The following is a 15554-nucleotide window of genomic DNA, read 5'->3' on the forward strand; positions in this document are numbered from 1 at the left end:
GCTCTGGGCCATTTAATGTGGGCATGCAGGTGAGGGGAGGAAGGAAGGAGAGGAGATATTAGGCATGCCAGTAGTGCCACTGTTGCTGTTGTCAGGGAAGCTAAACTCCCTTGCGCTGCAAATTGCAGGACGGGAGGATAGGGTAGCCCATTTGAATCCTAAATCAGAAACCCGATCTGCTATTGCATCATTAAAACACTTCCGTTTTCCATTTTCTCTCTGTCTGTAGCCATTCTCTCGCTAAGTGTCATTACAAAAGAAAACTTGCGTTCTTGTGCACGTTTTCAAACCATGGTGTTACACTGCCCCCTGCTGCTCCCAGAGGAGACATGCAGCCTCTCCTTTCAAACTGATTTGTTTGTTTCATCGCTTTTGAGTGTGTTGCTGCAGTTTGTAACACACAAAGTGGCAAAAAGACCCAATTGCATTCACATTTTATGGAAAGACTAAGATTTTACATTAAGTTACATTTCAGGTGTGGGGACTGATATTTGTATTGATACAGTTTTGAAAAGAAGATACTGCTGGATATATTATATAACATATATATTAAGTATATGCAAGGTCATATGAAACATCACAGACGGAACAATGTGTTTGCACCTTCAAAGTGATGCAAAACGTCGGTCCACCAGGGATGTTGTGATATACTGTATATTGACATAACTGTGATATTTAAAACAATAAAATATTGATATTATTTTAATAAAACACATAAGATAATATTGTGCAAATCTCTGTACAAAAGATCCTGCCTTTCACACACAGCCAAGACTGCATCAGCTTTGTTTGTTTGTCATTTGTGACTCATTCTTTTTTTAACATCCAGCAAAATGGCTTTAAAAATTGATAAACAATAATAAAGGCATCTCAAAGAATTGCTGATACAGTGCATTCGAAACCTAGGGAAGTGATTTTATGGTTTGTACTCTAGAGCTTTCAAACAACGAGCATTGCTGATGGCAGAATGCAACACGTTCTACACACAGGTTGGGTTAATAAACCCTAAAATGAGTCAGTACTTTAAAGTCGGCGTTACGTATCAAATCCATGAGCTGAAGTACAGTGCCAGTAAAACAACAGAGTGTCAGTGTCATAATACTTTCTGACTGCACTGTATAATATGCACGGGCCCACTGGAAACAGGCCCAACGAGTCAAGGCCCCTCTATGTGCCAGACCCCAAGTCACGCTGTGTGTATTGTTGTTAAGAGTGTATCCTTTTTCCACAGAAAAACATTTTGGCATGTCACAGCAACAAAAGCACAGACGTAAATAATATTAATGATGGCTGAATGACATTAAGCTGCTCCAGATTCAGGGTCCCGGTAGTGTGCATGCTGGCTCACCATCACACTGTTATGGCTCACTGGGAAACTTGAATAGAACAGAGCCGTCGCTAATATTATCAACACCTATGCTTTTCCTACTGTGACAAGTCAAAATGTCTAATGTGAAAATGGAATGGACACTTCATAGGAAAGCTGCTAAAAACAACATGGTTCCAACAATGACTGCAAACGTTCTCAACACTTCTCGAACACTTCTCAACATTGTGGATTCTGACATTTTCCCTGTTTACAGTTACCTGTCTACCATTGCTATGTGAATTAAATCAAGTTATGGTGATTATCGTGGCTCAGAATGTGAGAAAGCATGTTTATTAACAATAACATTCCCACTGATACACCAACACTTTCTCAAAGCATTTATTTCTGGGGAATTGTCTCCATGGTAGCGATGCTTTGAACATCTAACAGGGACTTGTGGAGGAGCCCTTAACGTCTCTCTGACTGTGTCCTTTTCCTGGCCATGTGTAGCTGCCAGTGAGGACAAGGACAGGTCTGTTAATTTCATGACTAAATCCGATACACAAGTGGCCTCTTTTATTTTCATCTTTGAGGCTATATTGCTGTGATGAATGAGCATTTTGGCTTGCAGCTTAAATTCTTTAACATCACTGTTCACAAATGAGAACCTTTTGTTCCCAGGTCTTCGTGCACATACAGAGTAAAATCAGTCAATTGAATGGGTGTTGCTGTGACTGGCTGCACTGTATGTAACAAAGGTGTTCTCATTGATGATTGCCCTCAAGTCTCTTTTGTCATTGTCCATATTGAGCTCTATTTATGATTTTAAATTACTTGAAGACTGACATAAATTGCACGTATGTCGCAGTATCGAGCTGTCAACCTTGATGTAATCAATATATTTTAAGGGTTTTTATCTTATCAACATCATTATTCTCTCATTGTAAATAACCAAATTCATGTGTGGCAAGCAATCTGTTGTTTTTCGTTGCATGTTTTGCCTGTTTTTCTGAGTTTATGTCTTTATTGTTTTTAAAACGAAATGCTTTTATTTTGAAAGCAGCTCTGAGAGTAATAGACGGAAGTGGTTTTGTGTGCGCAAGGAGAGAGAGTAACGGACAGAGAGTAACGGACAGAGAGAAAGACGGTTGGAGAGAGAGTAACGGACGGAGAGTAACGGACGGAGAGAAAGACGGTGGGAGAGAGAGTAACGGACAGAGAATAACGGACGGAGAGAAAGACGGTAGGAGAGAGAGTAACGGACAGAGAATAACGGACGGAGAGAAAGACGGTAGGAGAGAGAGTAACGGACGGAGAGAAAGACGGTGGGACAGAGAGTAACGGACGGAGAGAAAGACGGTTGGAAATGGATATTAACGGTACGGGATGAGTACCCCCCCGAAGAGGCACAAGCTCTTAAGTTGGTTGTTTGTAGTTGTTTGTTGTTTGTTTGATTAATCAATAAATTACACAATCATCAGTTAAGTGTCAAACCATCATTCGGAGGGATACGCTACAGTAAGAGCTTTACCTTCATCTGCTGCGCTTCAGTAAGAGCTTTACCTTCATCTGCTGCGCTTCAGTAAGAGCTTCACCTTCATCTGCTACACCTCGCTACTTGTGGAAAAGTAAGAGCTTCAGTAAGAGCTTCACCTTCATCTGCTACGCTTCAGTAAGAGCTTCACCTTCATCTGCTACGCTAAAGTAAGAGCTTCACCTTCATCTGCTACGCTAAAGTAAGAGCTTCACCTTCATCTGCTACACCTCGCTACTTCTGGAAAAAAGACGGAACGGCCACAGAGCAGCGAGTTGCAGCACCTAGCTTGATGGTCAACAGTAGCGGTAAGGAAAAATACATTCCAAATGGATTCCATAAAGGATCAGATATATAAGCTACAAACGGAAATTCAAGAAATTAGAGGCTTACTACATCTGGAGGATTATGAAGTAATGTCGAAGCAGGAATTAAAAGAGGAAATTGAATGTAAGGAAAAACAGCTAGCTGAGCTTCAACTTGAAATGGATGATGCTACATTACCACGTCGATCAGAACGTCATATTGTACAAACGGAGGAAATGCTTGCCTACCAACAGGATGAAATGAGTAAAAAAGAAAAAAGACTCCTAAATTTGTATGATCAATGGAAAATTAAAATCAGAACATCCAAAGAAAATTTAAAGAAAGACATATCAGACACCGAATTGTCTACAATAGCAGACAACATTGAAGAAGGAATGGATGATGTCATGAGAGCGTACAGTGAATTAAGAGAGCGTGCCACACCATCCACTGACTTGAGACGCAAGATTGATGCATGTGAGGCTGTGACTAAAGATGTTATGAAGATAGTCAATGAACGCTTATCAGCAGTCGATGGCGATTATGATGCAGTATGTGAAAGGCATCGTCTCCGTCAGTTATATGCCCACGACTATGCGTACTCAGTATATGGCACTGCTTCTCAGTCAAGTGGCAGTCACCACTCTGAGTCAATGATCATAACTGCAAAAAGGGCTGAGGCAGCCGCAGAGCTCGCGGCAAAGGAGGCTCAGTATAAAATACTGCAAGAAGAAAGAAAGCAAAAGGAAAAAATAAGGATAATGGAGGAAAACCATAGGAAGGAATTAGAAAAGCAGACGTCTGAATTAGAGCGTCTACAAGTAGAAAGAGATATGGAAGTTGCTCGTGCTAGACTGGAGATCTACGACAGAGAAATCAGACAAGAAACTGATAGACAGTCCATTCAGCAGAACAACAGACCCCCCATCATTCCTTTCAACCCTGCTATATACCATCAAAACCCTCACGTTGTGACACCAGCGCCCACTAATGACATGTCCTGTCTAGCCCAAGCAATCCAAGACAGCATAGCCATAAACAGACTCCCAGTGCCAACGCCCACAGTGTTTAGTGGAGACCCAATCCAGTACATTGAATGGCGAGCGTCGTTCATGTCACTTGTTGACCGAAAGGGTATTTCTTCAGCTGATAAACTGTATTACCTAAAGAAATACGTCAGTGGCCCTGCTCATAAATGTCTCGAAGGCACATTTTATCGCAATGATGATGAGGCATATAGGGATGCATGGAATAAGCTCAACCATCGCTACGGACAGCCTTTTGTCGTCCAAAGAGCTTTCAGGGACAAGCTATCAAAATGGCCAAAAATTCAGCCCAAGGATGCTGAAGGGTTAAGAACATTCTCGGACTTCCTAAGTGCTTGTCTGCAAGCCATGGCCCACGTGAAGGGTTTAGAAATATTAAGTGACTGCGAAGAAAACGTAAAGCTAATACAAAAAGTTCCTGACTGGTTAGCATCAAGTTGGAATCGTCGGGTTACAATAGCCCTAATGGAAGGAAAAGAGTTTCCCACCTTTGAGGATTTCACTAACTTTGTGTCTTTAGAAGCAGAGATAGCATGCAACCCAGTCACTTCCATATATGCTCTTCACTCAGCCAACTCATCTCATGACAAAGGATACATAAAGGAAACAAAGGGAAACAAAGCCAATGTTTTCAGCACTCAAACTGCCATGAACAGTGACAAGTCAACATTAAACAATGCAAAACCAAGGTCCCCCTGTTTGTGGTGCAACGATGACAAGCATCAACTTCCCAAGTGCCCTGACTTCAAAGAAAAGTCCCTTGAGGATCGACGAGCATACGTGAAGGATAACAAGCTGTGTTATGGATGTGTGAAACCAGGCCACGGTGCCAAGGAATGTCGTCACCGCCATTCTTGTGATATATGTAAGGGAAGGCACCCTACTTGTCTCCACGATGAGAACTACAGAAGACGTGATGGTAGAGAAAGGTCTGTACCCCTTGCCAACACAGCTCCAAACACTGTAAACGAAACCATTGCAGCCACAGCACTCAGTGTCACTGGAGGTAGTCAGTCAGGCAGCACTTCCATGATCGTTCCTGTATGGGTGTCCTCTACTGAAAACCCAGCCAAAGAACAGCTTGTCTACGCATTACTAGACACTCAAAGTGACAGCACCTTCATCAACAAGGAGATAAGCAAGGAACTACAAGCAGACGCATACCCTGTGAAACTGAAACTTACCACTATGCTTGGAGAAAACATGATTGTGAAAAGTGAAAGGGTATCGGGACTACGTGTGAGAGGTTACAATTCAGGTGTTCACATCAACCTTCCTCCTTCTTACACCAAGGACTGCATTCCTGTGAATCGTGATCATATTCCCACTCACGAAACTGCAAATCAATGGCCTCACTTAACAGCGATCGCAGATAAGATGCCACCTCTTCTCAGCTGTGATGTAGGACTCTTGATTGGGTATAACTGTCCCAGAACACTAACACCCAGACAAGTAGTAGCAGGAAAAGACAACGAGCCCTATGCCATCCTTACGGAATTAGGATGGAGCATTGTAGGCTGCTCAACACAGTGCCTCGATGAAACAGAATCAAGGCTGTGTCACAGAGTCACTGTAAAGGAACTCCCAATAGTCACGCCAATGGATGTGATAAGCGCCCTGGAATCAGATTTTAAGGACACCAAAGGAGATGACAAGACTGTCTCACAAGAGGATATCATTTTCCTAAACAAACTCAAAGAAGGCATAAGGAAAAATGATCGGGGACATTACGAGATGCCTCTGCCCTTTAAGCAGCGGCCACACTTACCTGATAACAAAAAACTCGCTGAAATCAGACTTAGTCATTTACGACGGAGGTTCCACAGGGACGCGAAATATAAGAAAGACTACACAGCATACATGAAAGAAGTCATTGAGAGAGGTGATGTTGAGGAAGTAAACAAAGATGGAACTCCTGGTGAACGATGGTACATTCCTCATCATGGCATCTACCACCCTAAAAAACCTGAAAAAATACGGGTTGTGTTCGACTGTTCTGCAAGGTACAGCGGCACAAACCTAAACGAACACAGAAATCTATGTGTCGGTGATATAGTGATGGACATTGATGAACTGTTGCCCAGAGGTGAATGGAGACTTGCAAGGGTCTTAGAGACTGTTAGTGGTAAGGATGGACTTGTAAGGAGAGTGAAAATCTCAGTGGGAGATAAGAGACTGAACAAGAAGGGTGAGCGCCTTAGAAATCTCTCCATAATGGAGCGCCCAGTGCAGAAGTTAGTTCTGATGTTAGAGGCTTCTTAAGCTCAAGACTACAAAGGGACATTGTCGCTCTTAATGTGAAATTATTCATAGTTCATATGATGTAATATGAAACATTCATAATTTGGTGGGAGTGTAAATAACCAAATTCATGTGTGGCAAGCAATCTGTTGTTTTTCGTTGCATGTTTTGCCTGTTTTTCTGAGTTTATGTCTTTATTGTTTTTAAAACGAAATGCTTTTATTTTGAAAGCAGCTCTGAGAGTAATAGACGGAAGTGGTTTTGTGTGCGCAAGGAGAGAGAGTAACGGACAGAGAGAAAGACGGTTGGAGAGAGAGTAACGGACGGAGAGTAACGGACGGAGAGAAAGACGGTGGGAGAGAGAGTAACGGACAGAGAATAACGGACGGAGAGAAAGACGGTAGGAGAGAGAGTAACGGACGGAGAGTAACGGACGGAGAGAAAGACGGTGGGACAGAGAGTAACGGACGGAGAGAAAGACGGTTGGAAATGGATATTAACGGTACGGGATGAGTACCCCCCCGAAGAGGCACAAGCTCTTAAGTTGGTTGTTTGTAGTTGTTTGTTGTTTGTTTGATTAATCAATAAATTACACAATCATCAGTTAAGTGTCAAACCATCATTCGGAGGGATACGCTACACTCATCATATGACACATGTCTAAGAAACTGTACTGTGCTGTGCAAAAGTTACCCCCAATAAGTGATCGTTACTTTTTCATTAAAGATCACTGGCCCCATGCAATCACTTACGATGTGAGAGGAAGGTGCATCAATCGAGTGTGTCTGAACATATCCCTGTTAATGAAATTAAGTCACACCACAAGTTCAGGTGTGAACTTGTGGTGTGAGCAGTACACTTGGTGTCCAAACATGCCTACCGACAGGATACAAGGTAGGTGATGATTGTTGGGCAAATCAATAGTTGGGTGGGACATTTTGTGAAGTTATTCTGTTTCAAGCAGGGTTTGTGAGAACTGACAACCTGCAATGAAATAACAAAACAGACGATAATCATAACCGATGAATACTGTAATTATGAAGAATGGGCTCTCCCATTACAAAAGACAGAATTATTCTTTGCAGTGTTATAAATATGCAAAAAGAGTTTTTGTTTTAAAAAATAAAATCTCCCCCACTGATGTAGAAAAGATAACAACAGAGTAGAAGAGAATGGATACTTGTTGATGCTGCTGCAGTTTGTATTGATGTTTATGTTAATGCTGCAATTACGGCTACTGTCATATTATTATTATTATTATTATTGTTATTATTATTCAGTGTGTTTGTTTTCCATCTTATTTTTCTTGCTTTTATATTAAATTCATATTTCTATTCTCCTTATCTTAAAGCACTTTGTGCTGCAATTCTTGCATGAAAAGTGCTATATAATAAAGATTATTAATGTAATTATTATTATTATTATTATTATTAAAAAAATATATACACACATATCTTAATATGACTTTAAGGTACAATATAGTTAGTTCTCTTAGCATTTACGGCTCCAGGCTTGTGACGTCAAGATGCTGACGGGCCACTGAGCTGCCCTATAAAGGACACAACACCAGCGCACTCAGCTGGAAGGGGGGCTGACCGCTGTCTACACAGAGAAACAGCACGGGCAGGTGAGATAAAATGACATCCAGAAATATGTTTAGGAGATGTGTGTTTGTGAGTGTGTGTGAGAGAGAGAGATAGAGAGAGACCAACAGGCAGGGCAAGCTTTAAAAACTTAAAACTTAAAAACTATTTCAATTTATGCAACAGGGCTGTACATTTCTTTTCATTTTCCGTATTAAATGTCCATTGATGACATGTGGTGACTGCCTGGGTGTGTGGGGTGGCTGTTCATTTTCAAACAAAAACTATTCAAACTATAGAGAGTTAATGACAGTTAATCCCATTGTATTGTCAAATTATTAAGTCTTCTTTCTGTTTGACCAAAGTTAGATCCACCGGATTTCAGCACCACAGTGTTGGACAGCAGCAGCCGCTCTTCTTGTGTGATGTATGCATTATTTTATTTTGATTTGAATATACTGTGCAACTAAAATATTACTAGAAGCTGAAAAAAATACATTTGCATGGTAATTTTTAAAATCCATATTTTGCAACAAAAGCCAGATATGTTTTCAGGGAGCTCTGCAAGAGTGAGACTGAGCTCAGCATTATGATTGAGTATCAGCATGAGCAAATGCCACAATCTGCATACAAAACAGCCTTAAAAACTCTTATGGTGTCCACCTGAGCAACTGAAGGATCAACATGTTTCTCCATTGCTCAGCCATCTCCCACTGAGGAGTGGTAATTGTGTGTTCATTGGTCTCTCACAAATCTCACACAGATGCAATACAATGCAAGGGGCTGGATTCAGAGACTGCTGAAGCATTGCATTAGAAGACACAGCATGCATGCAGTAATGTGTATAGATAACTGCATTTTACTCATAATAGTGGCATCTTATATCTGCAGGTCCCTGCCTATCCACCCTCAACATATGAGGGCACTCTGTTCAAGGTAAGTATATTGTTCTTATTGTGTAGTTCTTCACAAAGAAACAAATACAATCTTGTAATGGCTAATGTATCAGACATTTATGATGTAGATTTAACACTTAAAAAGGCCATATATACAGTCATATCAACAGTTTGTTGAATGATGGCTCTCAAACATGATGTATTTATTTATTATTTTGTGATGTCATTTTTGTTGGTTTTCTGATGTTTGTGTTTGAACAAAATTGCATTGCTGATTGCTTCATTCCCAGGTGAAAATGAAAACAGAATAATGTGAATTTCTACGGCTCTATTCACACTCTTTCCAAAGGGCGTTTGGATTTAGAGCCTTGTGGCGTTTTCAAAGGCTCATCTTCTATTTCAAACCAATTTTATTAGTTTCATGTATGAGTTTGACATTATGTGTGCATGTCTTTAGTGCTGTGCCAAGAGGAACACAATTGAATCATGCCATTTTGATGCAATCTTAACTTTTTTTCTCTCTTTTTCAAAGGATGAACCCGTGTTTAAAGCAGAACAAATGTCAGCAGAAAGTTTTGAATGCTTTGGAAGATTGACAGTGTTCTTGTAAGTGCACTGCTCAGAGAACAACTCACAGTCTTCCTTAATATTCAAAATGTATCACATTGGAATCATTGCAATCTTCTGTTGTTTATGATCATGGTTATTTTGCGATTATAATACAAATATTGCTGATGTGTTTCTGTGAAATTTACCTGCAGAGGTTTCCATTAAAAGACTGTGCCTAATATGAATAATGTTGTTTCACAATTTTTTTAATCCCAGTCATACCATGCACACCATAAGGATGTCAAAATGTCTATGACTCAATGTGTAACAATGTCAGAACTGTGTGTGTGCCCGAGTAATTGGATGTGGAGTAGAGTGTGGATAATAGTGTCGATGCTGTCATAAGGTCACATGCAGCCTTTATCTACAGTGGCAGAAGTAGTCTACAAAGTACTGGAATAACTGTGCTACTGCAATAGCGGTCCAGCTGCCTTTTACTTACTAGGTATTAGATATTGAGCTCTCTGGGGTGAACATGTTTCTACTACGGTCAGTTTGGTTTGGAGCACAGAGGATGCCGAATCTTCTCCCATTTCGAAGGTGTTACTGGTGGTCCTTAGAATACCGTGTTCAATCTTGCTCTGCATTTAATACGATTGAAGATATATGTTAGTTTTATATAGTTATTTAATACACTTTGATATTATGACATAATTCCCAGTAGTCATGTGTTAAATTCTACAGCTATAAATGACTATGTTTACCTCTGAGATTGGGCCCTCTGATCCGTGATGGTTTCTAGAGACCACACCCAAAATTCAGCCCAAACTTTGGGGCTCCTCCCCCTGCCCCTCAACTTCCACACTCCATAAACTCCAGTGTTATCCTCAATCCATGGTGCAACTTCTGCCTAATTTAAGTAAGTTGTTCTAACTGTTGGCGGTAAGGAGACCGTACCCGATCAATGCACCCAGTGGAACGTGAGCCATCTCTCACGAGATAATGTTCCCGAGTAGCGGCTCGAGACAACGAGATCCAGCCTCATCCTCATGTTTTGATTTTCTTGTTCGGACTGCTGGCTAACGTGCTAACTTTAGCTTAGCTAAACTCTTACCAACAGGCGAGCAAACTAGCGTGTGAGCTTTAGGGATGCTTGTTGTTGTGGAATATTTAAGAAAAGCCGACATGTGTGTGTGTTTTAATGGATAACGGTAGCGTTACCTACTAACTACCTCACGTATTTACTTTGTTAAACAGTTGTAACGGTTAGCTAACGTCAACTTGCTAACATGGTCAAAATAAGTTACCGTTAGCTACTTTATTGTGGACCACTGTGTTTTATTGTACCTATAACGATGACGTTAGCCTAGTAACATAAACCTAAGTGACGTTAGTCAGAGTTAACCAGCCTTACCAAAGAATAAGGATTTACATCTCTGTTGTCCCACATTACTGCAGTAACGGTTAAAGAAAGAAAGAGTCACAACTCATCATACTACCATTTTTAGTCACAAGCTATATGTTAGCATTGGCTGCTTTGTATCTCTAATCGTACCAAAGTTAGTGAGTAAGGTTCTGTGTAGATGTAGATGGCTCGCCCAGGACGGGACTGGCCCGTCCAGGTCCAGGTCTTAGCTAAATAAACGCAGTGCCAGCTCTGTAAATAGTATCAAACCTAAGATGTATCTTATGTCTCATATCTATTCTTCAGTTATTTTCCAATTAAATGTTTTTGATACAAAGCAGCTGCAGAGTGTGTTGAGTTTGCATTAACAGTATAAACACTCACACACTTGTATTTGGACAGCTGTGCACTTGCTTTGTGCTCAGTTTTTTTTAAAGAGAAACACACAGCCTTTAGTAAGTCTAAATATGCATGCAAAAATCCCTTTAAAGTGTAAACTTACTTTTGAAAGGTAATACCTCAGTCTCCTCTGAAGTTTGATGGAACAAAGGAGAGTGTTACTGGGTCTACTGAGGCTCCAAAGAGTGCAGACAGGACTCCAGTCAGTTTGGCTCTGGGCCATTTAATGTGGGCATGCAGGTGAGGGGAGGAAGGAAGGAGAGGAGATATTAGGCATGCCAGTAGTGCCACTGTTGCTGTTGTCAGGGAAGCTAAACTCCCTTGCGCTGCAAATTGCAGGACGGGAGGATAGGGTAGCCCATTTGAATCCTAAATCAGAAACCCGATCTGCTATTGCATCATTAAAACACTTCCGTTTTCCATTTTCTCTCTGTCTGTAGCCATTCTCTCGCTAAGTGTCATTACAAAAGAAAACTTGCGTTCTTGTGCACGTTTTCAAACCATGGTGTTACACTGCCCCCTGCTGCTCCCAGAGGAGACATGCAGCCTCTCCTTTCAAACTGATTTGTTTGTTTCATCGCTTTTGAGTGTGTTGCTGCAGTTTGTAACACACAAAGTGGCAAAAAGACCCAATTGCATTCACATTTTATGGAAAGACTAAGATTTTACATTAAGTTACATTTCAGGTGTGGGGACTGATATTTGTATTGATACAGTTTTGAAAAGAAGATACTGCTGGATATATTATATAACATATATATTAAGTATATGCAAGGTCATATGAAACATCACAGACGGAACAATGTGTTTGCACCTTCAAAGTGATGCAAAACGTCGGTCCACCAGGGATGTTGTGATATACTGTATATTGACATAACTGTGATATTTAAAACAATAAAATATTGATATTATTTTAATAAAACACATAAGATAATATTGTGCAAATCTCTGTACAAAAGATCCTGCCTTTCACACACAGCCAAGACTGCATCAGCTTTGTTTGTTTGTCATTTGTGACTCATTCTTTTTTTAACATCCAGCAAAATGGCTTTAAAAATTGATAAACAATAATAAAGGCATCTCAAAGAATTGCTGATACAGTGCATTCGAAACCTAGGGAAGTGATTTTATGGTTTGTACTCTAGAGCTTTCAAACAACGAGCATTGCTGATGGCAGAATGCAACACGTTCTACACACAGGTTGGGTTAATAAACCCTAAAATGAGTCAGTACTTTAAAGTCGGCGTTACGTATCAAATCCATGAGCTGAAGTACAGTGCCAGTAAAACAACAGAGTGTCAGTGTCATAATACTTTCTGACTGCACTGTATAATATGCACGGGCCCACTGGAAACAGGCCCAACGAGTCAAGGCCCCTCTATGTGCCAGACCCCAAGTCACGCTGTGTGTATTGTTGTTAAGAGTGTATCCTTTTTCCACAGAAAAACATTTTGGCATGTCACAGCAACAAAAGCACAGACGTAAATAATATTAATGATGGCTGAATGACATTAAGCTGCTCCAGATTCAGGGTCCCGGTAGTGTGCATGCTGGCTCACCATCACACTGTTATGGCTCACTGGGAAACTTGAATAGAACAGAGCCGTCGCTAATATTATCAACACCTATGCTTTTCCTACTGTGACAAGTCAAAATGTCTAATGTGAAAATGGAATGGACACTTCATAGGAAAGCTGCTAAAAACAACATGGTTCCAACAATGACTGCAAACGTTCTCAACACTTCTCGAACACTTCTCAACATTGTGGATTCTGACATTTTCCCTGTTTACAGTTACCTGTCTACCATTGCTATGTGAATTAAATCAAGTTATGGTGATTATCGTGGCTCAGAATGTGAGAAAGCATGTTTATTAACAATAACATTCCCACTGATACACCAACACTTTCTCAAAGCATTTATTTCTGGGGAATTGTCTCCATGGTAGCGATGCTTTGAACATCTAACAGGGACTTGTGGAGGAGCCCTTAACGTCTCTCTGACTGTGTCCTTTCCCTGGCCATGTGTAGCTGTCAGTGAGGACAAGGACAGGTCTGTTAATTTCATGACTAAATCCGATACACAAGTGGCCGCTTTTATTTTCATCTTTGAGGCTATGTTGCTGTGATGAATGAGCATTTTGGCTTGCAGCTTAAATTCTTTAACATCACTGTTCACAAATGAGAACCTTTTGTTCCCAGGTCTTCGTGCACATACAGAGTAAAATCAGTCAATTGAATGGGTGTTGCTGTGACTGGCTGCACTGTATGTAACAAAGGTGTTCTCATTGATGATTGCCCTCAAGTCTCTTTTGTCATTGTCCATATTGAGCTCTATTTATGATTTTAAACTACTTGAAGACTGACATAAATTGCACGTATGTCGCAGTATCGAGCTGTCAACCTTGATGTAATCAATATATTTTAAGGGTTTTTATCTTATCAACATCATTATTCTCTCATCATATGACACATGTCTAAGAAACTGTACTGTGCTGTGCAAAAGTTACCCCCAATAAGTGATCGTTACTTTTTCATTAAAGATCACTGGCCCCATGCAATCACTTACGATGTGAGAGGAAGGTGCATCAATCGAGTGTGTCTGAACATATCCCTGTTAATGAAATTAAGTCACACCACAAGTTCAGGTGTGAACTTGTGGTGTGAGCAGTACACTTGGTGTCCAAACATGCCTACCGACAGGATACAAGGTAGGTGATGATTGTTGGGCAAATCAATAGTTGGGTGGGACATTTTGTGAAGTTATTCTGTTTCAAGCAGGGTTTGTGAGAACTGACAACCTGCAATGAAATAACAAAACAGACGATAATCATAACCGATGAATACTGTAATTATGAAGAATGGGCTCTCCCATTACAAAAGACAGAATTATTCTTTGCAGTGTTATAAATATGCAAAAAGAGTTTTTGTTTTAAAAAATAAAATCTCCCCCACTGATGTAGAAAAGATAACAACAGAGTAGAAGAGAATGGATACTTGTTGATGCTGCTGCAGTTTGTATTGATGTTTATGTTAATGCTGCAATTACGGCTACTGTCATATTATTATTATTATTATTATTGTTATTATTATTCAGTGTGTTTGTTTTCCATCTTATTTTTCTTGCTTTTATATTAAATTCATATTTCTATTCTCCTTATCTTAAAGCACTTTGTGCTGCAATTCTTGCATGAAAAGTGCTATATAATAAAGATTATTAATGTAATTATTATTATTATTATTATTATTAAAAAAATATATACACACATATCTTAATATGACTTTAAGGTACAATATAGTTAGTTCTCTTAGCATTTACGGCTCCAGGCTTGTGACGTCAAGATGCTGACGGGCCACTGAGCTGCCCTATAAAGGACACAACACCAGCGCACTCAGCTGGAAGGGGGGCTGACCGCTGTCTACACAGAGAAACAGCACGGGCAGGTGAGATAAAATGACATCCAGAAATATGTTTAGGAGATGTGTGTTTGTGAGTGTGTGTGAGAGAGAGAGATAGAGAGAGACCAACAGGCAGGGCAAGCTTTAAAAACTTAAAACTTAAAAACTATTTCAATTTATGCAACAGGGCTGTACATTTCTTTTCATTTTCCGTATTAAATGTCCATTGATGACATGTGGTGACTGCCTGGGTGTGTGGGGTGGCTGTTCATTTTCAAACAAAAACTATTCAAACTATAGAGAGTTAATGACAGTTAATCCCATTGTATTGTCAAATTATTAAGTCTTCTTTCTGTTTGACCAAAGTTAGATCCACCGGATTTCAGCACCACAGTGTTGGACAGCAGCAGCCGCTCTTCTTGTGTGATGTATGCATTATTTTATTTTGATTTGAATATACTGTGCAACTAAAATATTACTAGAAGCTGAAAAAAATACATTTGCATGGTAATTTTTAAAATCCATATTTTGCAACAAAAGCCAGATATGTTTTCAGGGAGCTCTGCAAGAGTGAGACTGAGCTCAGCATTATGATTGAGTATCAGCATGAGCAAATGCCACAATCTGCATACAAAACAGCCTTAAAAACTCTTATGGTGTCCACCTGAGCAACTGAAGGATCAACATGTTTCTCCATTGCTCAGCCATCTCCCACTGAGGAGTGGTAATTGTGTGTTCATTGGTCTCTCACAAATCTCACACAGATGCAATACAATGCAAGGGGCTGGATTCAGAGACTGCTGAAGCATTGCATTAGAAGACACAGCATGCATGCAGTAATGTGTATAGATAACTGCATTTTACTCATAATAGTGGCATCTTATATCT

This window comes from Pholis gunnellus (assembly GCF_910591455.1).
Source record: "Pholis gunnellus genome assembly, chromosome: 1".
NCBI classification, from domain to species: domain Eukaryota; kingdom Metazoa; phylum Chordata; class Actinopteri; order Perciformes; family Pholidae; genus Pholis; species Pholis gunnellus.